The sequence below is a fragment of the Rhipicephalus sanguineus genome, chromosome 6, assembly GCF_013339695.2.
Source record: "Rhipicephalus sanguineus isolate Rsan-2018 chromosome 6, BIME_Rsan_1.4, whole genome shotgun sequence".
Lineage (NCBI taxonomy): Eukaryota > Metazoa > Arthropoda > Arachnida > Ixodida > Ixodidae > Rhipicephalus > Rhipicephalus sanguineus.
The window spans coordinates 31612219-31632675 of record NC_051181.1 but is presented as its reverse complement, the minus strand read 5'-3'; the positions used below and the strand labels follow the sequence as shown (position 1 = coordinate 31632675).

The window sequence follows — 20457 nt, the reverse complement described above, 5'->3', positions numbered from 1 at the left end:
ATAACAGATTACTTTCATCTCATACCGATTATAAACTGCTGCTTTAGTGACACATATTGCTTGTATAATTTGGTGCTCAGCTTTATTGCTTTTATATCATTTCTGCCACAAGTAGTGGTATTTTAAATATATATAGCTCGTCTTACTTGGTGTTCATTGACCATCCATCGGCTTAACTATTTGTTTCTTGTAATTTGCAGTGGTTATTGTATCGCAATATGTTTAACAATAAATATTAACATTTATTGGGGGGTTTAAGTGATGCTTTAAACTCCAGGAGTCGTTTGTAATATTTTTCCAACTCCTCCAAAACGCCAATAGCTGCTCCAAACTGGCATTTGTTATGCTCCAAAAACACTTACGGCTGCTCCAAAGCAGCTGTTTTTCTGCTCCAGAATGTGCTCCAAAAATCAAAATGTCTCTTCCATCACTGTAGTGTTACAGTGCAATAAAGATGTGGGGGCTAGAATAGGTCGTTGTTACAGCAAACTTCCTTTACTCAGAATTATCATTTCGATTAAAGTGTGGCGTTCTTGGTACAAATGTGTGCACATTACTCAGAGCTCACGGGCAGTGGGCTCTGGTTTGGGCGAAGAGTAACTGGCAAATGTTCAGACCTTGATGCACTCGAGCGACAGCCCGGACCAGTGCATCCTCCTTGAAACCCTGCCAGAAACCTCAATGAATTTCCTGCTTCTCATCAAGAGGTATCACCTAGCGCCATCTTTCACGAAGACGCAAATGAGCGGAAGCCAGTGTAAGGAAGTCTTGCCAGGTGTGGTGCGGCTGCAACCAAGCAAGCTTGTCCTCTCCTCCCTTTGCAATATCGATGATGTTAGCACTCAGTTCTTTGGGCCACGTGCAGTGCCCCTCGCAGACTTCTCCATGCCATTTTGTTTGTGGCACTTGTGAAGAGTTTCGTGTTGTTCTCTTCAAATTAACATATGTAACATTCCACGACTGCCGTGCACAGATCCAAAACACGATCTCTTTATTCTTCTTCGTCTCCCCCCTGTTCCCACCAAATCGGTCCATCGTCGCATCGACCCACTACACTCTCCCGGGCTTTGTTTCACCCCTCCGCTCCAAATAAGGGATGACGTTGGCAATGGCTGCTATCTCCATCGCACCGTTTTCCGTCGTGTAGCCGATGGTCTTCAGCACTCCTTCTTTTGTGGCCAATTTTACCACTTTAAACGGCCCCATAAGTTTTGTGTTCGGACCGCCGTAACCTTTCCGCACCAGGACCATATCACCTAGCGCTATTGCGGGAATATTTGTGTTATGACGTTTGTCAAAAGCTCTCTTCATCGCTTCCCTGTGCTTCTTTTGCTGTTCTACACCTTTCTTCGTTTCCTTGAGGTGAAGCTTCTCTGATATGCCAAGTATGTCGTCCGCAGGTAAATAGGCAGGCTCCCCGAAGGCGGCGTATTGAGGGCTGCATCCAAGAGTGCTTGTATGCGATCTGTTGTGGTGGGACACAGCTGCTTGAAGGCAACACTTCCACCCTCCTGGGAATCTTGGGTACATGCTTATGTATTGTTTTACGTCTCGGATGACACGCTCTGCTAGTCCGTTAGCTGATGGATGGTAAGGGGCTGTAAACTTCAGGGTAATGTTCTTTCTTTTGCCCACTTTGCGAATGCCTGGCTCTTGAATGCGGGTCCATTATCGGATACAACACATTTCACTGCTTTAAACATGTCTCTGCTCAAGAGCGATATGACAGCAGCAGCATTTTCTTTTCCTGGCTTGGCTGCTAGCATCCGTGAGCATTCATCAATGCACACCAAAAAGGATTGCGTTTTCTTCACTCCTTCGCTTTTTTTCTTCAGTTCGGCGAAATCAACATGAACAGTTTCGAATGGGATCTCTGAGTAAGGTGGAAAAATCATGCTGTCTGTCTTCTGCTTGTATTTCGCTTTGTTCATTTGACATTGTGGACAAGAACTAATGTAGTCGTTAATATATTTCTTCATGCCAGGCCACGTAAATCTTCTCCTCATTTTGTTGTATGTTCGCCAGAAGCCGTCATGCCCTCCTGACTCGGGACTGTCGTGATAAAGTCCGAGAAGTCTTGTTCTCAGAGTATCTGGTACGTAAAACCTTCCGTCTGCATACATCAGCTCTTCTGTGCCTTCCCACATTGTAAGTGAGTTCACTGTCTCGTCGTTTTCACAGTTACTGGCAATGGGAAGTCGAGAAAGAGCATCAGCGTCTGACAAATCTTGTCCGCTTCTGTGTGCCACCTCAAAATCAAACTGTTGAATTTCACTTATCCATCGAGCAACTCGGCCTTTAGGTTGAGAACCATTGAGCAAATGAGTAAGTGCCAGATGGTCAGTGAACAGCTTGAATTTCGCGCCTTCTAGGTACGATCGAAAATACCTAATTGCTAGCACAACAGCCAATGCCTCCTTTTCAGTCGTGCTGTAGTTTTGTTCTGCCTTCGTGAAAGTATAGGAGTAATATCCAACTACGTGTCTTTCTCTTTCGCTTCCTCTTGTGCCTCTTCGTTGGTACAGGACAGCACCTGCGCCGTAGTTCGATGCATCCGTTGTAAGTTCAAATGGAACAGTGAAGTCCGGTAGCGTGAGTATTGGGTCCGAGGATATGGCTAATACCAAATCTTTATACGCCTTCTCACATTCTTCAGTCCATATGAAATCTGTGTCTTTACGGAGCAAGTTGTTCAACGGCTTCGCTCGTGCTGCAAAATCCTTTATGTAACTTCTAAAATGTCCTGCGAGGCCAAGAAAAACTCTGATTGCGTGCACATTGTCTGGCTTCTTCATCCGTCGTACACGTTCTACGGACTCTTCTTTCGTGCTCTTTGTGAATCCGTCCAAAATGCGTCCGAGAAATGTAATCTTGTGCTTAAAAAATTCACTTTTCTTAAAGTTCACTTTCAGTTTGGCGTCACGTAATGCCATCAAAACAGATGTCAAGTGCTCAGCGTGTGATGTTTCATCCTTGGAGTAGACTATGATGTCGTCCACATACACATTGCAGAATAATCCGAGGAATGGCTTGAGAACGCTATTCATCATCTTCTGGAACCAAGCCGCACTATTTTTCCATCCGAAAGGTAAACGATTGTATTCGTAAACGTCAAATGGTGTGACGAAGGCTGTGTACATCTTATATTTCTCTTCCAGTGGAATCTGCCAAAATCCTTTGCAGAGGTCTATACGAGAAAATATCTTGCAACCTCCGGTTTCTTCAATTATTTCGTCAATCCTTGGCATTGGAAAAGGAAATAGGTCTGTTTGGTTATTTAAAATCCGGTAATCAGTGCACAGTCGCAAGATCCGTCTTCTTTCGGCGCCAAAGTAATAGGCGAGGCGAATGTAGACACCGATGGCCGTATTATTCCAGCATCTAACATATTTTGGATTTCAGTTTTCAACCACAGTTTTTTTTCACGGGACATGCTGTAAGGCTTTTTTCTGACCGGCGTAACATCTCTCAGCTTAAAGGGAACAGTAAATTTTGTTGTAGCCGGTGGATAGTTTCCTAGGCAGACAAGTTCAGGAAATTTTTCACGAACTTCCTTTTCACACTTAACAAGATGGTCTGCAATGTTCAAGGACGCGCACGTCTCTTGCGCCACGGTTACTTCATCGTTCCAATAAAGATTTAACTTCAGTGTTTTCATATCGGGTCTCGAAAGCAGGAATTTATAATCGCATCCCTTCACGACAAGGGCGTCGATATTAACCCGCCGGCCCTGATAAGAAACATTTGCTTTCACCCATTCATCATATATTTGTCTTGTCCCATCAAAACTCTGTACCTGGACCGGTCTCCCTCTGATTATTTCGTCACATTTGACAAGGGCCTGATTTATTACAGAGACTGATGCACCACTGTCAACCAATGCATCAACGTCGTCACCATTGACATTGAGTTTAATATAAACAAGGTTAAGGGCCGTTAGAAAAACAGTCTCAATTTTTGTCAGCAGGTGGGACTGGACACCCTCTTTAATTAGTTTTTTGGTTCCGCTTCCTCTGAATTCGAGGCGGCTTGTTCTGTGTCATTGCGGGTATCAGACATCAGGTTGACGACTCGATTCTTGCTATGATGACTTTCGAGCTCGCGAGACCTCCATGGTGCCCTTTCAAAAGTCTGATCAGTACGACGCACATTCTGTGGTGCAAAATCGGTGCAAATGTTTTGGAAACTTCCCAATAGCTCTTCGATGGTTTTAGGCGACTTTACTTGCACCTGCCTCTGCAGTTCCTTAGGTAAGCCGTGAACAATCAGTGGCACTACTGCGGACTCGGGTAATTTTGCATTTGCCATGTGAAGAAGCCGCCTTTTCTCGTAAAAGTATTCTAGTGGCTTCCCTGAACGATATCTATAAAAAATAGCTCGGTCCCACCTTTCAACCGGGTTTTCGTCAAAGGCTGCCAAAAAGCTCGCTCTCCACTCGTCCCACGTGTCCGTTATATGTCCAGCGTCGTGGATGTCGTACCACTTCTTGGCAAGTCCGCTGAGAAACTGACGCATGTTCTTGATGCGCTCGTAGGGTTCATTCCAGGAGTTCTCCTCACACGCTAGTTCGTAGAACTGTATCCAAGTCTCTGGGTTTGAATCTTCTCCGTCGAAGATGTCGGGCTTTACCACCTGCTTGTGTTGTCGCTGTTGGGCTTGAATAACTGTCAGAAGATTTTCCATGAATTGCTGCTGTCGCTCGGCGTGCTGCTGCTGCAAGTGAAGCATTTCTAGCAGGCACGAGTCCATGGAAGAGTCGGCTTTGCTAGGTGAAGTCCTTGTCTTCAGCTGCACCAGCGGCGCCATGATATATTCATGAAATTCGGAATGCTTCAATGGTATCTTCACTGATGCTTGGCCATCAATCTCCTGCAGCGTCTTTCCAGCCTTCTCGGCGATGAACTCGCGAAGCTTGGGAGTCGTGATGCTTTCAGGTAAATCATATTGGATATCTTCATCCACTTCACAGGTTGAAAAATATGACTGACCGTTTCGGTCTCTCGATACGCTCAGCGTTATCCACATAATAGTGGCTTGTATCCTGTCGGCTGCGCCAATGTAACATTCCACGACTGCCGTGCACAGATCCAAAACACGATCTCTTTATTCTTCTTCTTTGTCTCCCCCCTGTTCCCACCAAATCGGTCCATCGTCGCATCGACCCACTACAACATATTTACTCGCATAATTTGTGCACTTTCTTTCGTGAATTTGGAGCTCCGAAGAGGGGGTGCACAAATTATGTGGAGATTTTGCGAATATACATCTGAAATAACGCGCAATATACAGTCCTAATGCGCCCGGTGCATACATTAAAAAAGAAAATAAATTATAGCACAAGAGAAGTGTACTTGTTTATTTAACAGAATTAGCATGTACTTTAACCAGCCAGATCCGGTCATGCACGGTCTAGTCAGAATCACTGGTTGAGAAGTCCGACTGGGAATCATCGTCGCGGCCACTGTCACTGCCCTCCCAAAGCGCTTTGCCCTCGGTTCCATCGAGCGTGTTCGACAGCCTCGTCTTCTTGAAGCTCTTCTCGACAATGCTGGGAGAAGCGAGGTCCCATGACACGACAATACCGGTGGACCTAAGCTCTCGCACTCATTTGAAAAGGTATTCTTCAACGGCAGGAAACTTTCCTTGCTTTGGTCGTCGGAACGCTCTCCCTCCCGGTGTTGTGAACTCTTCTGCTTTATCCAGTACCGAGAGCGACTCTCATTCACACTGAAGTGCTTGGCGGTGGCACGGTTCCTGTTTTCTTCGGCAAATATAACAGTGAGCTTGAATTTTGTCGTATAGTTATTCTAGCCCAGAACAAGAGAACAGTGAAAGTGCGACTGGCTAGTGGCAAAGCCTGAAGTTCCAAAATCAGCCAAGGCTGCAGCACGGACATCGCGCAGATGCAGAGAACGAGGGGCAGCGAGGGAAGAAGTTGGCACGCCTCACACGCCTCCGATGCAGAAAATAGTCTGTGCCGTGTCGCGTGCATGCATTCTCACGATGGGAGAGCGCTTGAGCAGTTCCGACAACCCGTGAATAGGTTTCGGTGTTCGGGTATGGTCCCTAGAATATAATATTCTAGACCGTAGTTGGGGTGTTTCCGGAGAATAGAACGAAGTAATCAGAAGAAGGGGGGCACTTCGCACTCACAGCCCGCCTTGTGTATGACTGCACTTGCCTGCTCGGCGAGGGGCGCGGCCATGCAGTCTCTCCGTGCGTGGACAGGACGGGAAGCGGAAAATATGCGAGTAAATATTTTTTAGTAAAGCTGGCTAAATATTTGGGGTGTGCAAATTATGTGAGGGTGCAAATGCGGGTAAATACGGTATTTTATTTTTTTTTCATACTTTCAGACAACTTTTTAGGGTAAGCACTTTCTGGGTGGCCAAAATTCTATCCTATCCAATATGTTGCTGCTAATTGTATCGTTAAATGTGGTTTATATTTATGTATGGGCAATGGGAATATTCAGAAAGCTCAATAATTTCATCATTACCAAGGATATATTGCTATAAAGGCATTACACTGCAGTCACTTGTGCCGTGCGGTCCTGCATTTCCTGATTTTTAGGAAGCACAGGTGTGAAATGTTCTCGCTCGACTTTGCAGTCTTTACAACATATTTTGCAGTTTCAGTTTTTCGACATCCCAGAATGGTGGTTTGCTGGGAGGATGTCTTAATGGTCAACCTCAAGCAGCTGTAGCGTGAGCTCCACAGCACAGTCACATTTACCTTGACAGCAGGAAGTTGACTGCGCTAACTGTACTTTATTCACATCAGATTTGAGTGTGTCATAATCCTGGCCCTTTTTTTTTTCTGTTGTGGCTTCAGAGTTTTCACTTCAGAGACTTTCTGAGTCTGCGCAACACTCTGTGCAATGCTTCCTGCAACATCAGTGCATGTGAATATTGGGAGTACTTGCAAGCTTTTGAATTGGGTTCTTTTGATCGTGATCTTGGTCAGTAATATGGCTAATGCCTTAACTGAAATCATAATAGATGGATTTCATGGTCATTTCTTTATGGGCAAAAACAGGTGGCAGCGTCGCTGTCTATTCCTTAAGAAATGTGTGGATAACATCACGTCATAGTTCTGACACGCTTAATTGTTATCAATGAAGCTTCACAACTCTGCATTTTCAATCTCATTACTAGCTGTTTATCAGCAACCTAATCAGAACAAGTATATCATACAGTTATCTGCAGCCTCATTTTCTTCTGGGCACATACATTAATTGATCGTAAAGCAGGCCACAATTACTTCAGCAACACTAAAAGTCAAAATTATTTCACTCGTGAATTTCTCTTCCACGTTATCAAGACGCACGAGTTTTGCAAGAAGGTGCCTGGTGAACCAGAAAATGTGCAAATAGAAAATTCAGGTACTAGTTACTGTGCCTTTCAGTTCCCGCACTTGCTCACTGTTTCATCATGAATTTTGGTGGCGTCTGATGGGGCGTATGTAATTTTTTATCAGTAAACAAGGATTAAATTGTGTTCCAATGGAGCCAGACAAAACATGGCAAGTTTCAGCTTAGTATTTTGTTAAACTGATGATGCCAAAATACAAAAAGAGACTTTGGGATCAGTGACATAATGCTGGCATTCAGGTAGGGGATATCTGGCATGAAATTAAAAAATGAGGCTTTGACATTTTTCTCTTTTAATAATGTACCCATGATCGTGAAATTAAGGATGTTAAAGTTCTCAAATAATACCTTACCAGTCTAAATTGATTGAGTGTTTCACTTCAGTGTAACACTCAATTGGCAAGAGTGCAGTGGTATTGCTGACTTTGATATTGAAGTCAGCAAGAGCGGAAGGTTACAAACAGCAGGAGGGTTACAAGCTTGAAGTAAATACATCTTCATTGACACTGGACACTTGCTTATGACAGTCAGCTCCACTGAGTGATAGTTTTACAAAACAAAAATTTGAGTACAGACTCATCATGGCTTGGTATTCCATAATTTTGCCCTTTTGGTCATTCCGTCCCGATATATAATTTGGCAGTTAACTTTCGCTACCAATTCCAGTTTTTATTAAATATTTGATGCAAAAGCTTTAAAGGGATGTGCAACCAATCTTATTGGTGCCTGTATTCTTTAGCCTAATGGAAAGCTTGCCGGTCAGAGTGTTTATTCCCGGAATGGTGAATAAAACGCCGTAAAACATTTATACTCAATTTCTTTTTTATCTGCGAAATATGAAGTCGTATACATGCAGCACGTGCTGCAAACAGTGAGAGGTGAGTGCGAGAGTGGTTCGTGTTTGTGCGCGGAGGTTTGCTGCGCATGCGTGCAGAGTGCAAGCATGCGCCACTGCTCGACATGTCCACTAGTTGCCGCAAAGGCAGCACTGCTTCTCAGTGTGCAACTTTTTTTACCTCGTGAGCAGCACAGAATACAGCGGGGGCGGAAATAATATACGTACTCTAATTTCGAGCACTAATTATGGTGCACATAAAAGCGTCAGACTGCGTACAGCAAAGTGAACAACTCTGTAATCCAGCTTCAAGGCTGTTCCGCTAGGCTACGCGATGTGACAGGTTTTTGTGACTTTTAAACGCGATTTGAAAATATAAATTCTATTGAGATCGAGAAAGCGTTGCTTGAATCTGGCACTATGATTCACGGTCTTTTGATTTCCATTAGGATCTAATCACACGTTCTGGCTACTTGTCGGTCCCTGCTCGAGAGACCAGAGCGACTCTCAGTTCAACTCTTTTTTTAGGCTTGTGCGAATACTATCACTTTTTAAGTCTGAATCAAAACCAGAGGAAATGATAATTAGTAGAGACCGGATTTTAGGCAAATGCCTATTTTGTTCCTTGCATTCCTATCGTGCCACTTTGATATATGAGCATGAATTAGAGGTTAAGAAGGGATTTTATGGTGTTTTTATAGTGCCTATAAATGCCTATTTTTGGGGTTCGTGCCTAAATCACTAAAGTGCCTATAAATGCCTATTTTTAAAAACGCCACCTATACGAGCACTATTTAACCTCAAATTGCCTCAAAGGTCCTTCTGTGCAGCCACGGGAAGGTGGAGAACGAATGCGAAACCGTGGAGTGCCGTCAGGGGAAAGGAGGGTTTAGATCAAAATAAATTAAAAAATGTGGTGCGCACGTGCCTCTTGTTTTCTTTGTAATTTACTTCTGAAAAAACAGCTCACGAGGTGACATAAGCAATTGTAGTTAGACACTGGGAGTTGTTGCATGCCCAATGAAAAGCGTTTCACCACAAGAATGTTTCAAATTGGTTCATTATAAGCCGAGAAACCGTGATGCAAGAAGGCGATCTTGAAACCCTTGCCACTAGACCCGTTTAGCCTTCGCAAGCCAAGTCCCTTTCCTGCCCTCTTCAGTATCAGAGCCGTAGGATCACATGACGTAGACGCATCAACATGTCATGCGCACGCAAGGTAACGTGCACATGACGTGCCAGGGCCAGCTCGTGAACACGATCGCTGTTGTGTCGTTTCGGCGTTCCTTTCTGTGGGATGGACCCCTCGGTGCACGCACGTTTGGAGAGGCTGGCTCGGATCATGCACCGTTACCGCGATACACCGCGTTGCACAGCTAGAACTGTTGTAAGGGACAATGCACCAAAAAGGCGCCAAGTGTTGTCGGGGCTGGCATCGGGACGATGCGGGAAGGCACTGACTACGGTGCTACGGTGACGGGGCCCGTCAGCGCAGTACCGTCGTAAAAGTGACGGGGCCCGTCACCGTAGTGCGAATTGTAATAGTGACGGGGCCCGTTATAATAGCGAAGTACTTATAGTGACGGGCCCCGTCGTCGTAAAGCGGTGACTACGGTGACAGGGCCCGTCAGCGCAGTACCGCCGTAAAAGTGACGGGGCCCCTTTACCGTAGATTTTTGGTCGTTTTAGACGTCCACGTCGTGTGATGTTCATGGCGTAGTTGGTAGGGACCGTATAGTTGGTTGGCGCGCTCTCCATAGTGTTATGGCTGCAGGTCGTCAGTTCGATTGCTCCCGCTTTTCCTTCCTTTTTTTTTTTCAGGTTATGCGTCAACATCAACGTTACTGCTCTGACGGAGTCGTAACTTTTTCCTTCATGTCTGCGTCGGTTAGACAGCCCTAGCGTTCGGATGATGCGTTGTTCCTATGCGACCTCGGTTCTAATCGCGCTGAATAAGAAATTTTTTTGTGTCTTTTTTTTTTTCTTTTTTCAACATTGTTTCACAATTCCGTCCTGAGCTTCCAGCTAGTCAACACTAGTTACTCCTTCGTGGTAGCACGGACTTAGCGTGGGAGAGCAGAGCCCGTTAATCAGCATGTCGCTGTGCCGCTGACGCTGCATATCAGCATGCCGCCAATGTCACTGCGTCGCTGCTCCCCCCCCCCCCCCCCCCCCCGAAATGTTTTCGTACTGACGTGCACCGCCGACCAAAACAGCCACCTGCGCCTGAAGTCTTCTTGGATTTTTTCTAGAATTGCTTTCCATGGTCGAAAGAGATCTCGGAGGGAACATTGCTGATTTGACTGGCTGTCCTCGCTGTGCCCATCATGGCATCGCATGACCGTCAGCGGTGCAGCGACATGCTGATTAACGGGCTCCGCTCTCCCACGCTGAGCCGTGTCACCACGAATGAGTAACTATTGTTGACTAGCCGGAAGCTCGGGACGGTATTGTGAAACAATACTGAAAAAAGAAAAAAAAAAGGAAACATTTTCTTATTCAGCGCGATTAGAACCGAGGTCGCATAGGAACAACTTGTGCGAATAGTAAATTTTAGGTCCGAAGCGAATTCGAAGCAACTTTGAGTAGTAGCAGGATTTGACTTTCGGTGAAATGCAAGTGATAACCTGTAAAATATGTTAATTAAAATTTACTATAATTAGAGCATATAAACCGGTATAACAATAAGCTTTTAAACTTAAAGAATGATGAATCGATGTGAGGGTAATACAGTAAAACCTCATCAATTCGAAATTTTATTTCGAAATCCCGCATAATTAGAAGGATTTCTATGGCCCTGTATTTTTCAATGTAAATCTGAGTGGATAATTTGAAGCGGCAGTGAGTACCACCCCGGTTAATTCAAAAACTTTGGGTGCCATGTGCCAATTCCCGATCCCGATTTAGCCGCAAATCCGCAGAAACGATGGCCCTTAGGAGCTACAAGGCAATGCAATGTAGCGATACTAATGAGTGACAAGTGAAGCATCCCAGCCTCGCTGCTGCCAGCGCAAGAAAAAAACAAAACGAAAGGCGGTCTCGTGCCAACTGTAATGTACGCCTGCGGAAAAGAAAACGTGCTTCACTGCAACACAGCGGTGACACGCGGGCAGCATGACGAATGCTTCTCTCAACGTCAGTGCGTCATGATTTAACCATTCTTTCAGGCAAAATAGAGAAATTAATAAAGGGCGGTCTGACGGAATTCGCGACGTGTGTGAACCTCCGATTGGCGGTTGCTCCGGCAATTTGCGCACTTGCACTGCTGGCGGAGTACTTGCCCGCAACGCCTACTTCGAAAACTCAGTTTGAAAGCTTCAATGATCCTCTTTTTCCACCCAGAACACATCGCGAATTCCGTCACACTGGTCATTATTACATTCTTTATTTTACCAGAAAGAATGGGCGAGTGGCCGCATCATGACGCACTGACGCTGCGAGGAGCAGGTGGCATGCTGCCCGTGTGTCACCACTGTGTTGCAGCGAAGCACGTCTTTTTCACAGGCGCGCATTTCAGTTGACCACGAGACCGTTTTTTTTTCCTCTTTCTTTTTTTTCTTGCATTGGCCTCAGCGAAGCCCGCCGTTTCCCCGGTTTAGCGGCAAAATTCGGACCAAGTATTGCTGGAAAAAACCCTTGTAGCCGCAAACTAGCAGGCACAACAAACGACCACCTCTGATTACTTTCCAGTAATACAATGTTCCTTGCATCTCGCCTTTTGTATGTTTGGTTAATTCGAAAACCCGCTTAATTAAATTTGTCACAGTCCCAGTGACTCTGAATTAACAAGGTTTTACTGCATGTTCATTTAACATTGAAGTGGGGCTTCGCGGCAGTGCGGATTTCTACTGAAAAGGTGTGTTCACGGTAAAGCACACCTCTACTGCAGTGAAACCACCTTTACAGAGAGTTACATGCGGTTTTATATATATGTCTATTCGTTCATTTCGAATACTTCGAAATTTCCTAGAATTTAAATTCGTTTCGAAGCGAATTCGAATACTGTAATGTTCGTTCGAATATTCGAACTGCTCGAATATTCGCACAAGCCTAGGAACAACGCATCATCCGAACGCTAGGGCTGTCTAACCGCCGCAGACATGAAGGAAAAAGTTACGACTCCGTCAGAGCAGTAACGTTGATGTTGATGCATAACCTGAAAAAAAAAAGGAAGGAAAAGCGGGAGCAATCGAACTGACGACCTGCAGCCATAACACTATGGAGAGCGTGCCAACCAACTACGCCATGAACATCACACGACGTGGGCGTCTAAAACGACCAAAAATCTACGGTAAAGGGGCCCCGTCACTTTTACGGCGGTACTGCGCTGACGGGCCCTGTCACCGTAGTCACCGCTTTACGACGACGGGGCCCGTCACTATAAGTACTTCACTATTATGACGGGCCCCGTCACTATTACAATTCGCACTACGGTGACGGGCCCCGTCACTTTTACGACGGTACTGCGCTGACGGGCCCCGTCACCGTAGTCAGTCCCATGCGGGAATGGCGAGAACACGAACGCATGCGTCGCACGAACGCAGGCAGATTAGTCTGGAATCTCGCTGTGATTAGAAGTCAAAAAGAAAAAGAAAAACAATTGGCGAAGGTTACACTAAGCCGTGCAAAGCTCGAAACAGCGAAACTGGACGATTCTGAAGACTCATCTGGTCGCTTCGGTTGTTTCTAGGCCTTAGCTAGGTGATGCAGGTTATTTATACGTTGATACTCAGCGTAGAGAGGTTCGAGTTAAACCAGACAGTCACAGACACGACACGGATGTCCAAACTCCCGAGACAGAACCTCGCGCTGAAACGAAGCGTTCGCACCTCATGGATCTACGGGCACGTCGTCGTTGACGTAGGCCTTCCATAGCTTCGGGGTCTTCTCGAAGCCGCCGTTGCCTTTTCCGTTCCCTAGTAGAGTCACTGGAAAATCAGAGTACCTCAAAGGTAGGCTGCACGCGGGCAACATTGGGTGGCGGCGGCCATGTCCCTTCCAGACCGTCCGGCGCGTTGCTAGCGTGTGTTGAGTAGTGACCGATCTTTTAGCCTCAGTGCCGCGTTACGATCGGCAGAACGGCATTACGTGTGTGTGTTTCTTCAAGAGGATATTAGAAGTGATTTCGAGTCATCGACAGGTATGGATCGACTGCGTGGTTAGCGGTGTAACTAATGAAACGTACGGCGAATGTTGCCATGTGCTCGCGAACTCTCTTCATGGCTTCATCGGTCTCTTTTCGTGTCACGCCCGGGCGTATTCGCTAAGTCCAGAGCTGTAAACATAGTTGCATTAGCGCAGTGACATCGCGCGAGATGCCATTTACTTCGACATTTGGTGAATCTTGACTTTGCGCTAGCTTTGCAGTCGGTGTTCAGGTTCACTGCACTCGAGAACGTTATCGACCAACACCGAGAACATTCAACATTGCGTCCTTAGACTGATCGCTGACGCATAGCTTGCTTGCGCACCGTGCTTACTGTTCAACTGGTTGATATGTGTAATAGAAGTTGTGCGTGTGCGGTAATTGGAAGTTGTGCGCGACATCTTGATTCGGAACGCCAGCAGCCGAACGCGCGGGCGAATCGGCGTGCGGTAGATAAGGTGCATCTTATCTTGCGATACGTAGAAAATAGGCCATCAAAAATGATTGACATCACTGCTTAATTGTTACATTTGCTATTTCTTGTCTCCTTAACATTCCCAACGTTGCAATGCATTTGCAAATATTTTGCTGTGTTCCGACAAACAGTTCGTTTTTTGTTTTTTTTTGGCGTTGCCAGCGCGTAAACAGCTGGCGTTCAGTTTCTGCACTGCAGCACTTTTCTTTTTGCATAATGCACTCTTATCGAAACTTCCTCGGCACGGTGCTTTATGTTCTTTTGATCAGAAATAGCACATCCCGGAATTTTTAAAGCGCATGCTACTGCAACACAGTATGTATATAGACCTAGGGCTCGCATAAAATCGACTCCCTCACTGCGTGGGATCTGCTTTTTCTTTTTTTTTTTTTTTTGCTGTGACCATTTCTCACCAACTATACAGCATTTTAAGGGTACGTTCGGTGCAATGCAGCCTTAGCAGCATTTTTTGCAACAAATTTAAAAATACGCTTGATAACATTGCCTTATACCAAGTTTATCAACAGAGTTCCACGCTTCTGTTTTGTGCAGTGCCAAAGATCATGCCACAATTGCCTTCAAGGTATACCAGTAAACAGTTATTATTTTAATAAATCTTCGATTTCGCTCTCATGCGTGACACGCTTATAACTCGGATAGCATGCGTAATCTGTTCAACAGATCGACATATAAACAGCCGAGCAAATAGAAAGGTATGTAGTTTTCAATATCGCTGACCATAGCGAACCGAAAAGGTGAAGTATCCTGTCGCATAAGATCTTTTCCAGCAAAGTTAGTGTAGTTCACTGCAGGGAGGAGTGTTATTCGAGGGGGGCGAATTCGTTCAGTCCAACTATGCAACCACGTAGAACGGCGCTCTTTGACATTAATTTTTCCCACACGGCAAACGAGATTCCCAGAGTAGCTCACCAGTAACGTTCGATTGATGGTGAGCTACTCTCTTCTGGCATCTGCATGCAGTGGCGTAGCCAGGGGGTGGCACACCGGGCCCATGGCCCCTCCCCCCCCCCTGAAATTTTCCCGTGGCATACATAGCACGAAATGACACTCGATTACATCTGCCTGCCAGGCCCCCACTTCAGATGAAGGAAGTGCCCCCCCCCCCCCGAAAAAAATGTCTGCTTACGCGCCTGTCTGTATGACGCGTTTAAAAAAGCGACGAAGTACTTCTGGGGACCGTGGTACTGCTGAATGTCCGGCACGCTCTGCATTGAACGCGCCTCCACCCAAAGCGCTTGGAAGGGATATGGCGGCGAAAGGTCACGTGATGCGAGTAAGCCAATCGCATCGGCGGCGGCGCGCGGAAAACAGATGCGATACTCTGAAATTTTTCCAGTGACTCTATTCCCTAGCCCTTTCAGGCGCCACCTATGAAGAACTGTCTGTAAATGCTTCAAACTCACACAATGTTTTTTCAAGGCACTCAGTATTTTATTGCAACAAAAATAATCTCATAATACATTGATTTAGGTATTTTATAGTAAATAATCATAATTAAGTTGTAATTAAATATCTATTTATACTGAAGACCTTCAGCTTCTGTTTATGCATAAATAAAATCAAATTTTATGCTAGTAATACTGTGCAATTTGGTTTTCGTATATAATCGTTTCGAACAAAGAAAAAGTGTACTTTTGTTTTGGCTCGCGGAAAGCGGCACGTTGAAAGACTTGTCGAACACGGTAGTGCATTCACAGGGGTGAGACAGCTGCGCATATTGCGCATTTTTGATACGATTCCGTTTTCCTGCGCCAAGCTGCTCCAAAAGCATAAAAATTGCAAAAATTGCGCCGAACTGCGCCGAAACGGCCCCACAATCAAGAGTTTTCAAGCCCGCGTCACTTTCAGCGTGGAAAAACATAACTTTAGAAGCAGCGCCAGGTATACGTTCGCAGAACACGTTAACGCGCCCAAGCGTGTCCTTCTACGCGCCTTTGTAATAGAGGCTTCCATAGTGCTGTGGTAATCTCCTCTGAGCGGTTGTAAATATGTGTAGTGTCCGAGCGGTAACGACGTAGTGTCCGAGGGGTAAGGTTTCTCGGCGCTCGCGACGCATTTTTGAAGGCTGTCCCTCACGAGGTGGCAGCGAACGGTGGCGCAGCGCGCTTTTGTTATCACCTATTAAAAGCGTGCGGTACACTTGGCGCTACGCCACCCGCGCAGCCGAGCAGATAGCTGAAGGCGCTTTATTTTAGGCAGTTTTCGAATAGCGTACGTTAAGTTAGCGTTAGCGTTTGCGGCCCGCTATTTCCGTCACTTAACGGGAGCCCGCAAGCGGTTAGCGTACGACGCATGCGCAGTTGTGCGAAAAGCCAACGCAAAGCTTTGCGTACGCTATTCGAAAGCTTCCCGAGGGTTCGCCCTTCAGGGAGGGCAAATATTAATCGCAGCGCCCCTCCTTCCGATTAAGTCAAAGTATGGGCGGTATCGACTTTGACCCCCCCCCCCTTCGTGCGCACGCCTATGGGGGTGGTCATACTGGCGCGTTCGCGTGCTAGTCGGAATCATTCATTGACCGTTAAAAGACGTACTGCTATGTGACTATACAATTCTTGTGCAATCAGTTTTTATTGCGATAGCAATTATATGGACAGTCTCGAGGGGTTCTTGCCGTTCTTGCCGTCGCCGTCATGTCCTTCGGTATGAAGTCCAAATTGATAAGATCCCCCCGCGAATTGTATGTTCTACAGCAGGTAAAAGCACGCGAGCAGAGGCGACGTACGCGGCCGAAGCAAACGAGCCGTCCCATTGCCGTCGCTCGGAGGCTGCATGCGATAACATCACCCCGCTCGGAAGGCTTGCCGTCGAAGCAGACAGGAAACGCCCCGCCCGTTTTTAACAAGCCTTAAAAGACACGAAGACGCGAGGGGTGGGGGGGAGTGTCGCGCGAGGAGCAACTTTGAACTTTGCGCGGTCGCGATCACTGGCGCGCGCGCTATCTCTAAAGCCATCACAGCGGGGCGGGTACGTGCTGCGCTCTCAAAGCAAAGTGACTATGCGGAGAACATGGCTCCCTGGAGCGGCCGTATTTTCTTACACCATCGTTTTATAGTTACGCGAGATCGGATACAAAACAGTTAGCTGCCAGCCTTACTTCGTGTAACACTACAATTTGTTGCTATCGCATTCATTGTTTCGCCCTTGCGGTGAAACTGTGACTTTTTTTATTATTTGAGAAGTGTGATGTTTTTTCTTTTCTTATTTTCAAATGTAAAGTGAACCTACTTGGAAAAGCTTTTCTTTATCTATTCCATATGTTGTTACCAAGGTTATATAAATTGCGTGGTTTGTAAAAAGGTAGTGTAGTTCATACCTGGCAATAATCTGTTAAAAAAAGCTTTCTCCAAAGGCTCTTTGAATGTTATGTGTATTCTAAGCCGATTAAAATATGTGCTTGTTCCTCCAAGTTACTACAAATTTGTTTTTTCAAGCTCCAAAAACGACATAATAAATGCCGCTAACTGCTCCCAAACAAGGTTCTCCTGCTCCCAAATTGAAATTTTGCTGCTCCCAAAACTGCTCCCAAATCGATTTCAGCCGTCTCACCCCTGGCATTCAGGAAAGTGATCATTTGCAACAGTACAGTGCAAAACGAGGTTAAATGAAGACACATTTATTTTGTGGGGGGTTCAATTCATCCAAACCGGAATGTATCTTGTTCTTTCTTAGCCCCTAGTAGACGCAACTAGCCAAAGCAAGTTGTGTACACAATTGTGTACAAAGCGCCTCAAAGGGCTAGTATTCTCTGGTTGTACGTACTCGGGCTCTTTGGCTCGCTGCCTCAGCCATTTGTTGGGCTAAATGTTGCCTTCATCTTTAGTTGACCAGTGGTGCGTAGTGAGATTTACCCAATCTCTGTGACACATACCCGTTTATGATGATGATTGCTTTCTGAGAGGTCACACAGTGGAACATACCCGTTTGATGACGACAGTTTGCTTCTTAGCTTTTGGTAGACCAGTGGTGCGTAGTGGGATTCACCCAATTTCTGTGGCACATACCCGTTTATGACGGTGAGAGATTTCTGATAGGCCGTGGCACATATCCGTTTTCTGGTAGGCCGCACACATTACGACTAGCCTTAACAGCTTCGCTGTTAGAATTCGCACAAACTCCGTTTCTGTTTTATTATTTCTCTCAGCTTTCGGTCATTCATTCAAGCAACAGATTAAACAAATTACACATGTCTCGAATACTTCTCGCAGCGTCATATGCTATTGCTGATGACGTCAGAGACTCGGAGCATCAATGTCTACGTAGGTCAGCGACGCAAGAGCACAGGACCACTCATTGTTGAACGTCAGCCCTTCCTGCACAACTGACTGTGTGGTTGAAGGAAAGGAATAAGGCACTATTTTCTGCAATCCTCGCGGGAGCACGGCTCAGCGCCTTTGGGGGGGGGGGGGCTAAGGAGGGAATAAAAGAAAAGTGGAAGAAAATAGAGAAGTGATGGGACGTCGACAGGGTCGTTGAAGAGAAGAGAAGACAGGAGAGATGGAGATGGTCACAGGAGGTTGAGAGATGGGACCACGATGCAGCTAGAGGCACGGTACGCGTCGGCGACGAGGTGGCGAAGGCCCCGCCGATGAGAGGCGCACGGCATAGCGGTCGAGGCAACCGTCACAGGGCGTCGACGGCGAGAGGCACGAGGACTAGTCCGTAAGGCATCGTGGGCGACACGTCCGTCCTCCACGAAATCCACCGAGCAACTCCCTGCACGACGCAGGACCACTCGTTGTACATCAGCCCTTCGATCTTGGGGCACGCGCCTACGAGAAGAAGGGCAACGGCGTTCGGTTTCAAATTTCACATCTTTCCGCGGCGCGTAGCGTTGTAAACCTTGGCAGATGTGATCGTGAGCGCCCAGTGCATAAATTACACTTGTCAGCTCGAAATGCTCAAACATGGTGAGGGGCCCTTTGGGGTGTTCACCAGCAGAGGAGAAATTGACCCTACGCGATTAGCCCCGGCCATTACGAGGCATCTCTCCCTTCTGGTCTTTTAGCGGTCTGGGTATCTGCACCTGTGCTGCCTTTCTCAGCCACGCCGAAAAGAAGGAGACCCAGGAGAGTGTTGATTCAGTGGTGGGCACTTGACTCACCATGCTAGACAATAAAAGGAGAGACCATGTTCTGCGAGCCGTGCGGGTAAAGGGACAATTGCATGGCTATGCTGAACCGTTGGCGCCTTTGTGCCATCATAAACAACATTATTTCTGGCTTTCCTGTCGTACATACAGGTCGGGCACATCTTTGATTGAAATTATATGAATTTATGTAAAAAGTTATTGTGCCTATATTTACGATTTTGGAGGCCTAATATGGTGTATTGCCTGCCTATTTTTGGCGCCTAAAACGCACTTTTTTAGTGCCTAAAAATCCAGCCTCTAATAATTAGTATTGAATAATTTTTGAAGTGAATTTGAGTAGTGGCAGGATTTGAAGGGTGCAAGCTATAAGTGGTCAGATACGTTACGTTTTAAAATTTGGCATACTTAATGCATATACAACCTTACAATGCGCTTCTAAATAAGGAAAGAGTAATTTGGGTACATGTAAATCCACACTTAACCTTGAAGTATGGCTTTGTGGCACTGCGGATTTCTCCTCAAAAGTCTGTTGATGGTATGGTGGTCCCACGCTGCAGGGAAACCGCCTTTTCATGCGTGGTGCATGCAGTAAAATATGTTTATTTGTTCATTTATAATACTTTCAAAGTGCGAAAAGTTTCAGTTCATGTAGTAGGACTGATAGGTGGGCGAGTTGGAACTTATCCATCTTTGCTTGTCCTGTCCTCTTCTCTTGTGTGCCTTGTCAATTTTGTGCGCTGTGCAAAGATAAGTTTCAGTTCATACCATAGAAGCTGGGCCTGTTGGTGCATAGTTTGAAAGAACGACGACACCCAGCCTTGACGGATGCGGACACGGGAGAAGGAAATTGCATGAACACTCGCACGCTTGGCCAATTCCAACGTGTGCGTGTGTGCGATTTGCTCCTCTTGTGTACGTGTCCTTCAAGGCTGGCATTCATTGTTCTTTCAAATTCAATTCATGTCGAAGTGAATTCAAATATTGCAGGTGCTTGAATATTCACACAAGCCTACTTTATTTTTCATTTTAATACTACTTCCTTCCATACCTACCCAAGAGAAGCTGAGTGCTCTGTTTTAAATTTTTTCTAGCTTATTCATCAGGCATACTTGAGGTGGGTCCCAAAGTGTACGAGCATATCCCAATTTAGGGGTTATAGTACATACATGTTAAGTACGCCATTCTTCTTAGGTTGGAAGTGGCATTTTAAATTTCTTTGAATATAATTCAAGTGAACAGTGGCTTTGGCAACTATGTGGTCCACATGGGCATTCCAATAGAAATTGCCCAACAGTAGCACGCCATAATATTAATGAATTTTTTACTTGGAATATTACGCATTAGAGAGTAAAGTACACATAGATAGACTTATCTGTTAAGAAAGGAAAATAGACAACCACCTGATCGTAGCACACGAAGCCACAAGGAAATCTATACGGATTTCTCAGAAAGAAAGCTTCTTAGTTGCAGAAAAATTCGTCTGGTCTGGGGTTCGAACCCGGGACCAACACCTTTCCGG

At 45.9% G+C, this 20457-nt stretch overlaps 1 protein-coding gene across 2 annotated transcripts in view; it reads left to right on the top strand.

Annotated features, from left to right (window-relative positions):
• Positions 1 to 20457, top strand: part of LOC119395676 (cyclin-dependent kinase 8) — a 133284-nt gene that overhangs the window by 54823 nt on the left and 58004 nt on the right. The window lies entirely within an intron of this gene.